The sequence below is a fragment of the Stegodyphus dumicola genome, chromosome 8, assembly GCF_044657685.1.
Source record: "Stegodyphus dumicola isolate Sdum_Otavi_A_Nest chromosome 8, ASM4465768v1".
Classification (NCBI taxonomy): domain Eukaryota; kingdom Metazoa; phylum Arthropoda; class Arachnida; order Araneae; family Eresidae; genus Stegodyphus; species Stegodyphus dumicola.
Window position 1 is genome coordinate 183,287,659 of NC_140775.1, and position 16,261 is coordinate 183,303,919.

Consider the following 16,261-nt stretch of genomic DNA (forward strand, 5'->3'; position numbering starts at 1 on the left):
GGGAGGAGATGGTTTGCGGCAAAGTTAAAAAACGATTATTTATAGTTTTATAAATCGTGAACTTCTTGGTGTGCTTATATTTTTATACGTCTAACCACCTTAAGACAATTGGGGGAGAGGGGTAGGCAACATCCTCAGGAAGTTTTTATGTAGCGTGCTGTGCGTTCAAAATGGCATTCTGAATTTTTTTCTTTGCGTTAATTTTACGTTTGCCGCATGTATTTTTGCACATTTTTTTTTGTATTGCTGCACAGCTCATAAACTATAATTTGAAGTATATATAATTTACATCTTGAAGTAACCCCCAGTTTAGCATTCCCGGACGTACTTCCTAACACAGTCTAAATAAACCATTAAGCAGTCAGTAGCATTAACAAGCCACCCAACCGGTACAATGGTTAGCGTCGCTGACTGCCGTGCTGAAGAGCCCGGGTTCGAATCCCGGAGAAGGCATGGATGTTTGTAAATGTATAGTGTCGGTAAGGCATGGTGTGGCCTCTCGTGTAAGTTGGTCATGGAGGTAGGAAAGGGTTACTTCCTACCTCCATGAAGTTGGTCAAGGGGAGAGGAGTAGGAGACCCTCGGACCCGACCTCGCCAGAGTGATCTCCATCAAAATTGGGGGGGGGGAGCAGAACTGTGCTAAATCGCACTGTCACCTGAAAGTTGCTCAAGCCTGTTGCCAACGGCAAGCGTAATCTAGCGTTCCTTGCCACGAGGAATTTGGTGAGCTTGGGCTGACTACGTCAGAGAAGCGAGCATAAGCAAATACAGCATTAACAAGCATTTTATATTGGCCCTTGTGAGTATAGAAGTTGGCCCCATTGCCATCAATAATATCAAATTATGCCAATTAAAATGTTACTTTGGGCATCCAACATTTTCCAAAATTGCTCGTAAGGTATATAGGTGAGCCTACGGCGGTACCGAAGGACCCAGTTTCGAATTCCGGAGAAGGCATGGTTGTAAATACGCGTCCTTTCATAGGAGGCATCGGTAGCCGCCTATTAAGTACCTCCACGATAAAATAGCCACCATTTCTGGCTTTAGAAGTGCCCAATACTGAAAAATGAAGTGCTCGCCAATAAAAATATTACTTAAGCAAAATAAATAAATAAAAATCTGATGTGTACACCACAATACTTCCTTGTACGGAATATTAAATTATACGCATTTTTTCTTGCATTTGATTTAAACTTATTAGATTGAATAAAACCTACTTCGCCGACAGCGCATAAACCACAATAGAATAAATGCATTCTTTAAAATTCACTTTGTTAACCATAGCGACACTCTGGTGCTAGGTTTACTTAACAGTATTATATTTCGTTCATATTATAACTCAGAATGCACAAAATGTATATCATTTAAAGAATTATCTAATCGTTGCTACATGTTCTATTCAAATACTATAATAAAGCTAGAACTATGTATAAAAGAAATTAAGCAAACAAAACAAAAAAGAATTTCACAGACGATTGAGTATTTCTCATTTAATTAATTCAGGTCTCACTTCGCGAGAAGGCAAAAATACACAAAAACTCAAAATATCTTTATTAAAAATTACGAAGTAAATCTCAAACGCTTATTTCCTCGAAAAAATTCCAGAAAGAATTAAACATGATTTAATTGGAAATAATAAATGAATGCGTTATCTTTGTTGTTGCGAAGCTAAGTTTCTCTAGATTGGCAACGAATCCACTAGTCTCCTGTTTCAAATGTAAACATCAATGGCCGCCATTAAAAACAGGCTTAGCGGCAATTAAACAACTTTAAAATTGCTGATAATTCTAAAAATATTGCACACACATTTACTAAAGGCATAAAATCCTTAACCGGAAGATAAAAACAACATAATTCAATCATTTTTAAAGCAAAATATGTACAATTTACAAACATATAAGAGTAAAGAAACTGAGATCACCGAGCCGGGTAACAGAGTGGATATATATAAATATATTTATATACGTTTGGTGCGGCCGATTGCAACCAAAATACGAGGTGCACATCTACATGTTATAGCAGTCCTATATACAAAATTTCAACGTTCTGAGGCTACTCGTTTTTGAGTTATGCGAGATACGTACGTACGCACGCCACGAAAAATTCTCTTCAGAATTAATTTTAAAGCAGTTTTATAATTTTTTTGAAGCAAAAGAGTATTTTATTCTGTCCTTACATACAGATATCACGCAAAAACATCGTTAAATTGCATTCGATAGCGATCAAAGTGGATATTTTCGTTGAAATATGCTGCCTGAAACTTTTCGCGATTACAATACTTCCTTTTTACTTTACTCGTACAAGGAAGTAAAAATCTGAAAGGTTTCGGATTTTAAATTACGTCCAAAGGGGCATTTTTTTAACATTTTTGTCCGTTACCTTCATTTATTAAATATCCCGTTCTTCACACTTAAACCATAAAAGTCAGTTCAATAACAATGTCGCAAAATAATTTTAAAATGAACATATCTTTAGTATTTCCGAGACACAGTTCCGCGCGCTGGAGATAAAAAGGTTTTTTTTTTACTCCGTATAGTGTTGCCATTGCTCGCCTTTAAATCGTTGAGTTTGTTAATCAAAAATTCGCTAAAGTTTTACAAATATGAAATCGATCATAAAACAAATTCCAAATTTCAAATTTTGGTCTTCCACATTCCCATATTCGTAGGAGGATTACGTCATTCAAAATTCGATGGCTCTAGGTACTGTTGTTTTATCACAGTGCGAGATATATACATACATTTAATGCAAGACTCTAACATTCGGTGGCAACAGTTTGAAAAGTGAAACGGACATTTATAGCGATTCAACGCAAAACGAAAACAATAGTCCTTCAGGGACAAAACCCCTTTGGACTATATATATAAGAGTTTATTCTGCAATGCTATTCTTCAAGCATACTATAAGCAGAAAAAAAAAAAAAAAAAAAAAAAAATTAATAGCTCTCTGGTCGACAAGCATTACTTTACGGAACTAAAACAATGACATAGAAAAATAAGAAAATAGTTGCGAACAATGCTGACCAAACGACTATTATTGTTGTACACTCTGAGAGTTCCAATCACCAACGGCTAGCGTTTCACCACCAAACTACCATTTATAATGGAAAACTTGAATGCAAAATCAGTTTAAACATATCCCGCGATAGAATTTCTTCACTATTTTTTAGCTAAGGAAGCAGATACTCAGTAATAAAGAAATGTTATGAAATTTATGTAAAACTGTAAGCATCAATGTTTTTATCAAAATGCATTTATAATAAACAATACTTCTGTAAAATAATGTAAATATTGTATGCACATTTAATTCTACTTATTTACTTCTTTTCTTCGTCAACATTTATTTACGATTAGTTTTGTGCCTTATGCTATTGCGATTCTGCATTATACTTATTCGTACGTAATCATTTTAGGAATAAAATTAGTTATGTCGCAATACCAACAATTCCGTGAAGATAATCATTTGAATTTAATAAACAGTACATGCAAAATCCCAGATATCAACTGTTTTAAAGTCCATTAAGAATAGTCACAAACTGCACCACGGATTTTTTTGCAATATTCAGTGGCATGATGGTGTTCTACATAAACGGATTTTAGTGAACGAAGAAGCATTCCCTAAGAATTTTCGCAACGTTCTACAGCTCTTGGCGAATATTTTTTTTTAATGTAAAATTTAAAATCTAAACTTTTAAAATCTTAAAAGATTTTAATGTTGGCTTCCAGCACATTGAAAATTTGAAAGTGCAATGGTTCACAGAAGTTTTGTTTGATCATGATATTATAATGCAAGAAAAGTTGATTGCACTGAAAGAGGATGTCCAAGCACAAGTCTTATTCAAAATACATATACACACTAAGCTTTAGCATTTAAAAGTCATCCCAGAGAAATATCCTAAAATAAAAGTTGTTACTGAACCAGCATCACTGACTTACTTTCTTCTTAGCTAGCAGCAACAGGCTATTCAATCAATAATTTTCTTCAGAAAAAAGAAACGAGTCGAATATTTTTGAAAGAGGTGAACTAAGTTACGCATTTTTATGCCAAATATTTTAAATAAAATAAAAAAATTGCATCAACACATCTTGCGCAGCCATCATTAGAATTAAAAAGGAACTTCCGCGCGATAAGAATCTGCAGTTTGGATTCTGAAAATTTGTTTATATTTGTGAAATTTTAAAAAATAATACCAAAAATAATCTCTACATATAATAAAAGAAAGAGTCTGTCTGTGTGTCTTTCGTTCGCGTTGCGCATAAGCTAATAGACCCACGGCTACGAAATTTGGTACATAGGTGCATCTGACAAAAGCCAGTGCACCTCGAAGCAATTTTTTCGAAATTCGAATTCGAGTTATTTTTTTATTTTATGTTTTGTGACGAAATCGCGTCATTTTGTGACATAATAGTCTATAAGAAAGCGAGATTTTACTCTACACACTCCATTTTCACATCGTCATGAAATGTAGGCACTTAGCTATTTTACGAAATTAAAATAAATTTCGTGTTTCAAATCGATTAAATACGAATTTATTTAACAAAGTGTGTTTAACACCTTTTTAATAGGATTTTTTCTAAAAAAGTTTATTTTTAAAAATGTACGGTTTATTTTTCTTCGATTTTTGGACACGTTAAACTTTCATCCTTGCGACTGCTTTTACAAAAAGAATTTTGGAATAATGATAATATTTTGTATTTTTAAAACATTTTTTAAATTAAGCTTCCGAGTCTCACATCTTACATCTTTAAAAATGTGATTTTGGCAACAATTTTCCTTTCTTATTGTTGTTGATAGATTTTTGATGAAATCGCATGATTTTGAATAGTTTCATTCTTTTAGAAATATGGGTTTGGCAACAATTTTTCATTGTATTTCTCATGTCACTGTTTTTAAGAGATTGGCATATTTCATTGTCATTTTTTTATATATATAATACAAATTTTACGGATTTTTTTTTTTTTTTTTTTTTTGATAAAGTTGTTCTGCAGAGTAAAATTGTGCGCGGAATTTTTTGTTTTTTGAGTTTCCTGTTATTTTTTGCTTATTTCACTATTTGTAAGGTATTGAAAAGTTTTGCATGATTTTTTTTCTTGAACGGAAAGTTGGTTCATTTTTTATTAGGATAATTGATATTTGTATTAAGGGATATAGCTTATTTCATTGTAATTTTTTTTATCTTGAAAATATAAGATAAAATGTCATTAATTATACTTTGCTTTTCAGAATTTTTTGTTTTTTTGTATTCTTTTATGTTATGCATTGCTCATTTCACTGTTTCTAAGATATTGAAAAGTTTTGAGTGATTTAGGAAACAAAGTTCTTAACCTCCTTTATACTATTTGAGTTCTTAAGATTTTGCAAAGGGAAGTTGGTTAATTTATATATTAGGATAATTAATATTTGTATTAAAGGATATTGCTTATTTCATTGTAATTTTGTAATAACATAATAACTTTTTAATGAAGTTGTTCTGCAGAGTAAAATTCTATGCAGTTTTTAAATTTAACGTTTGGTGTTCCCTTCAGCCATTTTTCCGGTACATTTAAAAGCCAGACGAAGGCTGGTAGCAAAGCTGCTAGTAATACATAAATCCAGTACAAGTTTTTTTTTTTTTTTTTCAAAAATTCGTTTGCATTTTTAATCTAATTGTTAAATTAATTATGCGCAATTATTTGAACAATGACTATATTGTATGCTGTCTATTATAGAGAAAAATGTGCGGCGGACCACATAGAGATGAGAAAATAACGTGTACGATCTCCGTACACAGAATTGCGGTCACTGTTTCCAAGCTTTTACGATGTGTCACCATCGCAGATACAATAATTCGTTCCAGTTGACAGTACAAAAGACATAACTTCACGACCAGTGTCAAGAGATTTTAGCGTTCTGCACTGTGTCTGTCGTCAAAGCCTCTCGATTTCAGGAGCCTCTCGAAAGCCCTCTCGAGGGCTGACGAACCAATCCTTGATTTTTCTCTGATAACGTTGCAGATATAACGAATCAGAGGATGTAAAATACTACTGGAAAATTAAGGAGGCATGGCTAATTCAGTTTCCAGACTTTTTCCATCAGAACAACAATGCCAGAATGCTCTTGAACTCTCGACTGGAGAGACCGTCGTTAGCAGGTTTCTCACATCACGAGGATTATATAGTCTGTCTATCATAAGAAACGCTCTCGCCGGTTAGTCTGCAGCTGTCTGTTGTCGTAGAAACGAGCCTTGACCCATTTTCCGTAGGGGTGTCTTGAAGACGAATGATAAACTCTTTTCCCCTCAGCCGACAGTCGCCAAAAACAAAATAACAATAAAGCAACCCCTGGTTTGGCCCTATTTAAAATATACTAGCCCTGTTGCTATAGCAGCCGCTACCCAACAGACACTGTGGCGGGAGCTATTTTCCACGTAGACATACAATACTTCACTATAATTCTATGCTATCCATGAATTATATACTATGAAGAGCTTCTCGTAATTGTAATGAATGTGTTTTGAGCTCAAAAATTCGCTAGGTATTACACAACCTCACAAATGTACTAATCACAATATGCAGTCAGAAGCGCTACCTGCCGCCTGGTGTCTACAAATGTAAGGAAGTCGATGAAGAAAACCATTTTTTTGAAACGGGGCGATGCAAGGAGCCCCGATTTAGAGGTATCACATTTCTCAGTAAGTTCGTTCAGCTTGATGGGAAATATGATAACAGCAATCAGCATCCAAGCTGTTGGAAACATGGAAATAATTTACTGCAGGTAAAGCAGTAAAATACATTCATCGAAAAAGCAATAAAAAGAGAGGCCTAGCGATTGCTCCAGCTAGTTTAATGAATGGACTCTTGAAGGAAGCACATGCTGGTAATAAGTTCAAGCAAAGAGGTCACAAATATACGTGCATCAGCGGCTTCAGCCACAGGAGACTTCTAGCGGAATTCAGGTGCAATTAAAGAGCTAAAATGTTTATAGATGAATGTGATAAAGATAACGTTAAAAAAAAATAAGTGTTCTCCAGCCTAACAGAGTTAACAGGCTTCTCAATGAATACTTTTAACTTCCTGTACTTAACATAAGAACGAATTCAGATGGAGAATAAACGTACAATTTAAAGGGAAAATTCAACCTTACTTTGGCACAGATTTTTAATGAAATTCTATTGATTTCAAGCACGGTCAGGTCTTGTTTTTTTTTTTTTTTTTCCCCCCCCCCCAGGAGAAGGAGGGGAGGAATTGAACCTGAAAAAGGACCTGTGGATGGCGAGTGGCGATGAAGAGAATTACATAAAAAATTATTCAACGAGCGGTTTTCTAGAATCTTCTTCCTTGGGCATTATGTGATTTCCTTTGGAAACTTAATTTCGAGGATAAAACGTCTGTCACACTATACTTTTTTAACTGGCCAAATGAAATGCTAGCCACAAAAGCGGTTACTTATTTTAATAAAAAAAATTACCGCATTTACTGGAAAATCCTCTCATTCTGCAGTTTAACTCATACTCGATTATAAAACCCTACCAAATTTTAAAACAAAAATATAGTATTGAAAAAAGAGGTCACAAAACTGTTACTACAGCACAACTACAAAACTACTGAATTTATTATATAGGATATTCAAAAACAGTGCAAAATCATATCTTTCTTGAATAACTAAGTATAGGCTTGTAATTTCAGTTTAACAGGTAAGACAGGTTTTTTACACTTTTTTTATTACTGTGACAGTTTTTATTATGAAGCATTTTTTATTAAAAATATACAAAATTAATTTTTATACCATTTCTGTGGGGGAAGGGAGTAGTCACTGAGGAAAATATACCAGATGCCAGACCCTAAGGACTCCGGTTCGAATACCAAAGAAAGCACGGATGCTTTGTAAAAGCATAATGCCTTTGCGGCAAATACACGAAGAGGTAAAAATAAGAGGAACACCACACTGTCATAATATCGATATATTATCAGATACTATAATCACTTAGCCTTCTTTAAAAGCTTCTACAGGAGTTAATAGTGACTGCACCGGAATCCTTCCCATTTAAAAGCTGCGTTTGTTCCACGCCACCGAACCAGCTTCCAGCAGCCCATCATGCGCATCCCAGGCAATGAGATCTTGGTATACAGGCACTTATAATACTGTCCAGCCAGAGGTCCTCCAGACAGGTTAATAGTAGGGGAAGAGGAACAACAGATACTCGAATTTCCCGTCTCGTATAGGAAGAATTCTCCATCGAAACTGGAACGAAACTAAACAACAGCAGAATTCGGCAACTGACATTCTACTAAAACTCCAGCTGATATGTCGTCAGTGAGGAAAGGGGGGATGCTTTGCACAGACAAATCGAATAGTCTTCTCCCTCACAAATACACTTATAGTTGTGGCAGGAAAGCCCGTCTTTTATGGTGATAGTCCGTTTTTTTTCCCTATGGCATTGTTCACAAAATATTACTTTTCTTACAAATCTCAGATAGCGCGAACAATGCACAAATACATAGACCTACAACTCATGCGCAGATTTACGATAATGTATAATTTGCCGACAGCATTAATCTTGTTGCTTGGCAAGAAAGTCTACAATGAACGAATATCATTGTAGACCTCTAATGAATTCTCCTTATTAGAATTCATTAGAGGCCTTAATATTTATTTAGCGGCTTAATTATGTACCGTAAAAAGCATTAAAAATGATATTTTAAATTTATGTGAGAAATTTTGTATTTGGTTGCGATTCCAATCTGTCAACATCTTATTATCACAAAAGATTAAGTCAATTTAAAGCAGTGTTTCTTAACCATTCTAGCGAGTCGCACCCCATTGAATCTGAAAATATATCTCCGCACCCCATTGAAAAATTTGTTTTAATTTTTTTAATCTAGAAAAATACATTTTTTGCGACACTTATTGTTTATTGAAAAACATTGTACATTTTATATAAATACAAAACAATATTATTTTTATTAATAACTAGTCTGTTGTCGTTTGTTCATTATTATACTGGCGAAGCGAGGTTCCTTTTTCTAAAGACATACGCGTAAGTCATCACTTGCATTTAAGCAATTTCTCGCTTTAGTTTTTATATGCAAAAGCGATGAAAATCCCATTTCGCACAAGTAGGTGGTAGCAAAGGGTAAGAGTAACTGCGGTGCACCGTTCGCCAACTCTGGATAACGTTGTAACCGTGAACACCAGAATTGTTGCAATTCTAATTGTTCGAATTCCATTTGAACATGTCCACTTGCTCGCATTTCAGTAAGTTGATCTTTCTTCAGATCACTATCGTCCATCAAATTTAAGTCAAATAGAAGTGGATCCAGTATCCATCTCTGAGTTTTGGTAATATTTCCAGTAGAAAAATATCCATTAAATGATTCGCTCAATCGTCTCAAATTTATTACAATGGCGGGTATAATTGTATTCTTTTCATTTTTCGCAATAACAGAATCAAGCAAGGGAAAGTTTGCAAAATTCCCCTTTTCTACTCGACGTATCCAAATTTCTAATTTTGTGATAAATGAAGATAATTTTTCACTAGATATTATTATATTTATACTAAATCCTTGCACTGATAGATTCAATTCATTTAAATGGCTAAATATGTCTGTTAAGTAGGCCAGCCTCAGCAATGCATCATTACTCTCAAAATCTTTTACTAAATAACAGTTTTGTTTGAACACAAGATGCATTGCGGTCGTTGCGTGCCATCTTTTTCGGTTGTGCAGGTAAATCCATAACCGGCATACTTATCGTTCCATTGTCGTTTTTTTTTGACATAGTGGGGTTCACTATAATCAATTTAATTATTTAGAAATAATGTAACACATTATTTAGAACATTATTTTATAATATATATAATGTTCTAACATTTGTAATATCAGAATCCTATTCGGCTTGAACGGCCAATTAGGAATGTATTAGTCTCAAGAGGTTTCTGGACAAGTCAGAATACACATATCGCAGACACAGTGGTTGACTGAACTTGACTCAACCTAACACAGGCGCAGTAGATGCAGATACAAATCTGTGAATCCGTGGATTCCATTGGAGTAGCACATATTGAACTCAGCGCATGTGCAAGCTGGATAACGTTCTCCCCTTGTATTCCCACAAAGTTTTTTTGCTTTTCTCCGTCACCTAACTGCCTGTTCGCGTTCGCTTGTAGCGTTTCATGCCTTTTCGTATAGTAGTGTATACGCAATCGACACGGCTCTTTCCTGTGTCTTTTGCCGATAAGTGAGCTAGATGCTACCAATTTTTATGATCTTCAATATTGGGGATACTATTGCAGATTTCAAATATTGTATTATAAGAAATTTAATAAATGGTATTTAATAATTTTTATGGCTAGGTAGGGGCTTCTCCTGCACCCCCAAAAATACAGGATCTTAGTGAACTACTAAGCGAATAATCACTTAAGTCAAAGCAGAAGCATAAACTCAAGAAGGGTTAGTTACCCTTTATTTGCTTGAACTAAAGATATACAGTTGGCCTCTTTCTCAAGACATACAACAAAGCCTTAACTTGAGCTTAAACGCAAAATGTAAGAAATAAGAACTAACTAATAACGAACTAAAATGATTTAGCGGAAGCTAACACAATTCTAAACTAGTAAGCCCGTAACGTTACATTAGATATTGAATCTATCAAAAGGCACGTAATACGGCCGAGCGTAGTAACAGACAGATGTAGCCAAAAAGCGTGCTATTCAGGAATCTTAACTCTCTCCAGCGAAGTCTTTGACTTGAATACTTTCTACCTCTCATTTGCATTTAACGTGATTCTAAAAACTCATCTTGGTAAGGAATTGTAAGCTAAAGCTAGAAGAGATAGGAAAGGTTCATAAACTTAAAATAACTGTTATAAAATTAGGATATATCTTTCTTACAAGGAAAAGAACACTCGTATTGAATTTACCCATGCTTATTGTTCCAGAACATGTCCTTAAATGTTGGCTAAATGAAACATATTTTTACGAAATGTCCAGGAGCGGTAATATAGCTTCCCAGAAAGCAGGTTTATGATTGCCATAAAATGGCAAAGGAAAGCAGTTGCCACATTTGACGAGAAATCGCCCATTTGGCGACAAAACGGTTGGTGAACCTTCTGGAATGAATTCTTACCAGTTTAGCACAAAATGTTCTCAAACATAAGCTAAAAGCTATAAAAACCCTGCTGGTACGCGGAGAGTCAGTTAGTGTCTCGAGTCAGTCACTCCGTGCGGAGTCGATCGAGTTGACAGTCGGTCAAGGAATGCCGAGTTGGTCGTCGAGTGCACGGAAAGAGTCTCTTATTAGAGTACTCGCGGTTGGTGCATCGTCGAGAGAGCGTGTTGAGCTCCGAGAACGACTGTATCGAGAAGTCGGGAGCTGTACTCTTGCGTATCGTCGAGTGCATCGCGAGTTGGATCGTGGAGACTCTGGAGAGTGCGTGGAGTTCCGAGAAGGACCGAGCAGAGTCGGGAGCTGTAATCTGGTGCTTTGCCGTGAAATTGTCTTCACCGTGATAGCCTGAAGGCTGTGTCGCTGATTGTTCCAGCGAGTTTGTAGTAGATCTTCAACGACTGTAAAACGTGATTTTGGAGCTGTCCTGAGAACATTGGCTAAATAAAGTGTGTTTCGATACTTCATCGAGTGCTGTCGTCATTATTCACTTCAATTCTGAACGAACGTGAAGTAAGGGAAGAAAATTATGCAACAATATTTTCAATAGCCGACAATCATCTTAAATTATTCTTTTATGCGTTCTTTATCTTTATCTATATTATTAATTCTTCCATGTATAAAGTGCAAACATGGGTAAATGAATGCACCCATGTTTATTATTCCAAATAAATATGTCCCTAAATATTGGCTAAACAAAATACATTTTCAACAGCCGAGGGTCCTCTTGAATGATACATATTCCATTCTATGTGCAGAATCTGACCAGCAACGCTTATGTTGACCCAAGATGCGATAATATAGAATTTTCCAGGACCATTACACAAATCTGAGTCAACACAGCTACATACATTAAGTTTAAAAACTCAAATTTCTTAAAGATATTATTTATGATAGAAAAATATAAACAGAAGCATTGGTTTCTAGTTACCAATTGTAGAAATGTTAAAATTCGAAATTTTGTACTTAATGAAACTGAATTTTGTACGACTTTTTCAAAGTCGATTTTTCTTTCATCCAGTGAGAAATGTTTAAAATTTAGCCTACTGTTCAAAGGACAGTTAGTCGTTAAAGACATTGCAATTAAGAAAGTTAGAAAAAGTGGCGTCAATATGCAATTGCAAATGTATATAAAAAATTTTTGTTACGAAATAAAAGTTAAAAAAATCTAACCGGCATTTTGAATAGCATTAGTACTATCTTGATACTACTTGAATCCGCGTAGTCATGGAACACTGGAAGTTTTGTTCCGTGTCTTCCTTCCGGACACAGAAGAGTGGGCTCCGTGCATGTATTGTCGCGTTTCCTCATTCCGTAAATTGTCAGATTCCTTGGAAAGGCAGCTTTCCTAAGATTTTTTACGCTGAACTTGGCGAAACACCTCAAATAAGTCCATATTTGTGAAGTATTCTAAGTTAAGTTAAAGTAGCAAATATGTTACTGAATTTTAAAAGTGGCACATCTTACTATTTTACAGTATTACGCAGTTATTCACTGCCTTATTTTAAAACTACTTAAGTGTCTCAAAAAAGCATTAATTTTATACTTGATATTTCTTCTTTCTAACCTCCTCTCCACCTGCTTAGATATCGCTCTTTTCCTTTTATTGGGGCTGGGGGATTTCTTGTGGAATAATAATAATAATAAAAAGCAAATACACAAATTTAAAAAAAATTAATTGCTACTTCAAAATTTTATCATTTTATACAAAACTTATGCTTCAGTGTTTGTTTATTTAATCATTTCGGATAAGGGTTCCCAACGGGTTCGAATATTGGCACTCTGCGGGTCAGTGAAATTTTAAAGGAGGTCAACGATCATTAAGGGGTCGACAGCCGGATAGCAGTTGATCGGAATAATCAAGATCCCACAGATTACCAAAAAAATGAAAAATTAATATAACTGTTAATTAATTGCTTATATATATATGTAACGATTTCAAATGTGTAGATGAAAGCAGTGGAACTCTCAACAGCTTACGATACTGCGTAGATGACCGAGAAGACCGCAGTGGCTTGTAGGTGGCAGAGTGGAAAGCATGATGACGCAATTTAGCACAACATATCTTGAAAAATCACAATCTTTATTTTTTCCACGCATATCAAATCATCCTTTTTCAGACAAGATGTTTCCTAATTATATTTGAATACATAAATTGCAGTTTGAATTAGAACGTCATCTTAAGTAAGTAAGCAGTAGCAGCAGCATGGTTTAAAACTGTCTTGCCAGCAGGAAAGCTACGCGGAAAAAGGGCAGAGTATCATAGAACTTCAGAGGAAGAAGGGTGGGAGGCGGAAAAGTTTCAGTTCACAGTTCTGGTTTACAATTAATTTGATTGGACAAGAGGCATCTGCATTAAAACGTTACATAAGATAGAAACGTCTGGAACCTGTGAGAAGAGATAAATTTAGGGGCAGATTACCAAATTTAGAATGTTAATTTTGAGGTCGTCAATTATTTTTTTGAAACAGCTATCATATTTTGTTATATCTTACATATATATGCTATATCATGAAGTAAGGAAGAAATCATATAAAATAAATATGAGGGGGAAACATGCTAAAATTATTTAACATATTTTAAAAACCATTTTCAATATATATCCATATAAATTTTGTACAATAAGAGCATGATTTATATATTTTTCAAGCAATGACTATAACAATATAAAAAATAAATCGTAAAAACACACACATACACCCCCCCCAAAAAAAAACGCAAAATTAGCATGGAAAACAAGAAACAAGTTAAATGTTTTCGAACGAGGTGATTTAGGAACTAAATTAAGCAATTTCATGCCAAATACTAAAAACATTCCGTCAATACACCAAATGGCAGTCATTACATTCATTAAAATCGAATTTTGGTGCAATCAGAACCAGCGATTTTGATTCCGAAAACTTGTTTATATTTGTAAAATTAAAAATAATAATGCTTCAAAAGTAATAAAACATAAATCTAACAAATCATTTTCAAAACTTTCGTTCATATTCTTAATAATCTAACTGTTATATGCATTAGTTAATAAGTTGTATGTTGTACATTATAGAGCAAAAAATAAGGGGATCGAAGAAGAAAAACCTTTCCTTTAAATGGAGTCGATGCAACAAAAGGGTTTGCAATCTCTGATTCAGGAAAATCTACGCGCAGATTCTCAAGGAGAAGGAGATCGTTTTTTTTTCTGCTAAATTCCGTATTAAATTAATGTTTTAATAATTTTAAAAACATATCTATAATCCTTTATCGACTATCCTTACTCAATATTTATCCTTACATTAAGCAACAAATACAACTAATTTCTTCAAAATATGCGATCAATTATCCTCCTGTTTTAGTTTAAAGTTATAAAAAGTACATAATTAAGAAAGTGTATTCAAAATTTTCAGTTGAACAGATTCCGAAATGCAGACGCACATTTATAAAAATATTTCTAATATAAAATGTTCTATTGTTTTACTAGCGATAGCGATATAAAATTCAGAGGCACACAAAAATTCATATTTTTCTTATAACATTTTTATCACAAACTCATCAACCTGCACTTTTAAACAGAAAATAATAGGGGGAAAAAAAAAAAAAAATCTGAAATGTTTCAGATTTTAAATTACGTCCAAAGGGGCGTTTTTTAACATTTTGTGTGTTACCTTTCTTTATTAAATATCATGTTCCTCGCACTTAAACCATAAGATCCAGTGCAACAGCAATATCGCAAAATAGTTTTAAAACGAGCATATCTTTAGAATTTCCGATACAGAGACTCACGCGCTGGAGATAAAAATGTTTTTTCTGCACAACGTTGCCATTGCTCGCTTTGAAATCCTTGAGTTTGTTAATCAAAAATTCGTCAAAGTTTTAAAAAATAGGAAATCGATCATAAAACAAATTTCAAATTTGGTCTTCCACATGCTGATATTCGTTGGAGGATTACGTTATTCAAAATTCGATGACTCTATGTACCGTTATTTTATGACAATGTGAGAAATATACATACATTTACGCAGACTTTCATTATTTAATTTCTTCAAATATAATGCAGGACTCTAACATTTTATGGCAACAGTTTGAAAAGTGAACCGACATTTATCCGTCCGACGCAAAATGCCAAAACGAAACTAATAGTCCTTCGGGATTCAAATCCCTTTGGACTAAAGATATTTAAACAAATAAAAAAAAATGTACTGAATGAAAATAAGTGCTGGTATGACAGCAAAATAACAAAGCGAATTATACTCGCGATTCTAAATTTATCAATCACCGAATTCACCATATTCACTATTTATCGAATTATTTTCGAATTCACTATTTTCGAATTCACCATATTCACTATTTATCGCGATGGAAGATCACTATGTCCAAGGCTTTTGTGGATATACACTGGTCATCAAAATTACAGGATAATGACAGAAATCAAACGTAACTTATAATTTAATAAAAAAAAATTATTAATCGAAATCTACATAAAAGCATTAGTTAGCATAAATTACAATGTTTTGTAGTTGATAATTCACAAAATATTTAAATTAAAACCAAATTTATGGAAATTAGAAAATGATGGAAAAGTTAAGTCACCTCGTGTGGAAAAAAGTTTTCTTTAATATGGTATGTAATCAAAGTATTCATTAAGTCTTGTAAAATCGTGCACCACTCTCCTCAAAGTGCACTTTTTTGCTCCGGGAGGGTCAAAGGAGGAATTTAGCGAGCTGAAATTTGGCGCCCTAAGGCATCCCACACATGCTCAATCGGGTTCAAATCGGGTGAGTAAAGTGACCAATTCATTCGAGTGATATCTTCTGTTTGCAAGTATTATGACAGCATATGCTCGATGAGCCCCAGCACTGTCATCCATTACAAAACTCTGGGCCAACAGCACCTCTAAACAGTATAATTTGGAGTTCCAATATGTCGTCCACATATACCCCAGCTGTTACAGAGCCTCCTCGACAAATATGCTACTCGGTGCGGATATTTCTCATGATTCCTTTCCAAACCATTAAATCGCGTTATGAAGATACATTTCCATACGAAAACTCTTTTCTTTTTTACTTCCTTGTACGAAGTAAAAAGGAAGTATTGTAATCGCGAAAAGTTTCAAGCATCATATTTCAACGCAAATATCCA

At 34.3% G+C, this 16,261-nt stretch overlaps 1 protein-coding gene across 2 annotated transcripts in view; it reads right to left on the reverse strand.

Moving 5' to 3' along the window:
- Positions 1–16,261, reverse strand: part of LOC118188374 (cysteine and glycine-rich protein 1-like) — a 118,956-nt gene that overhangs the window by 87,424 nt on the left and 15,271 nt on the right. The window lies entirely within an intron of this gene.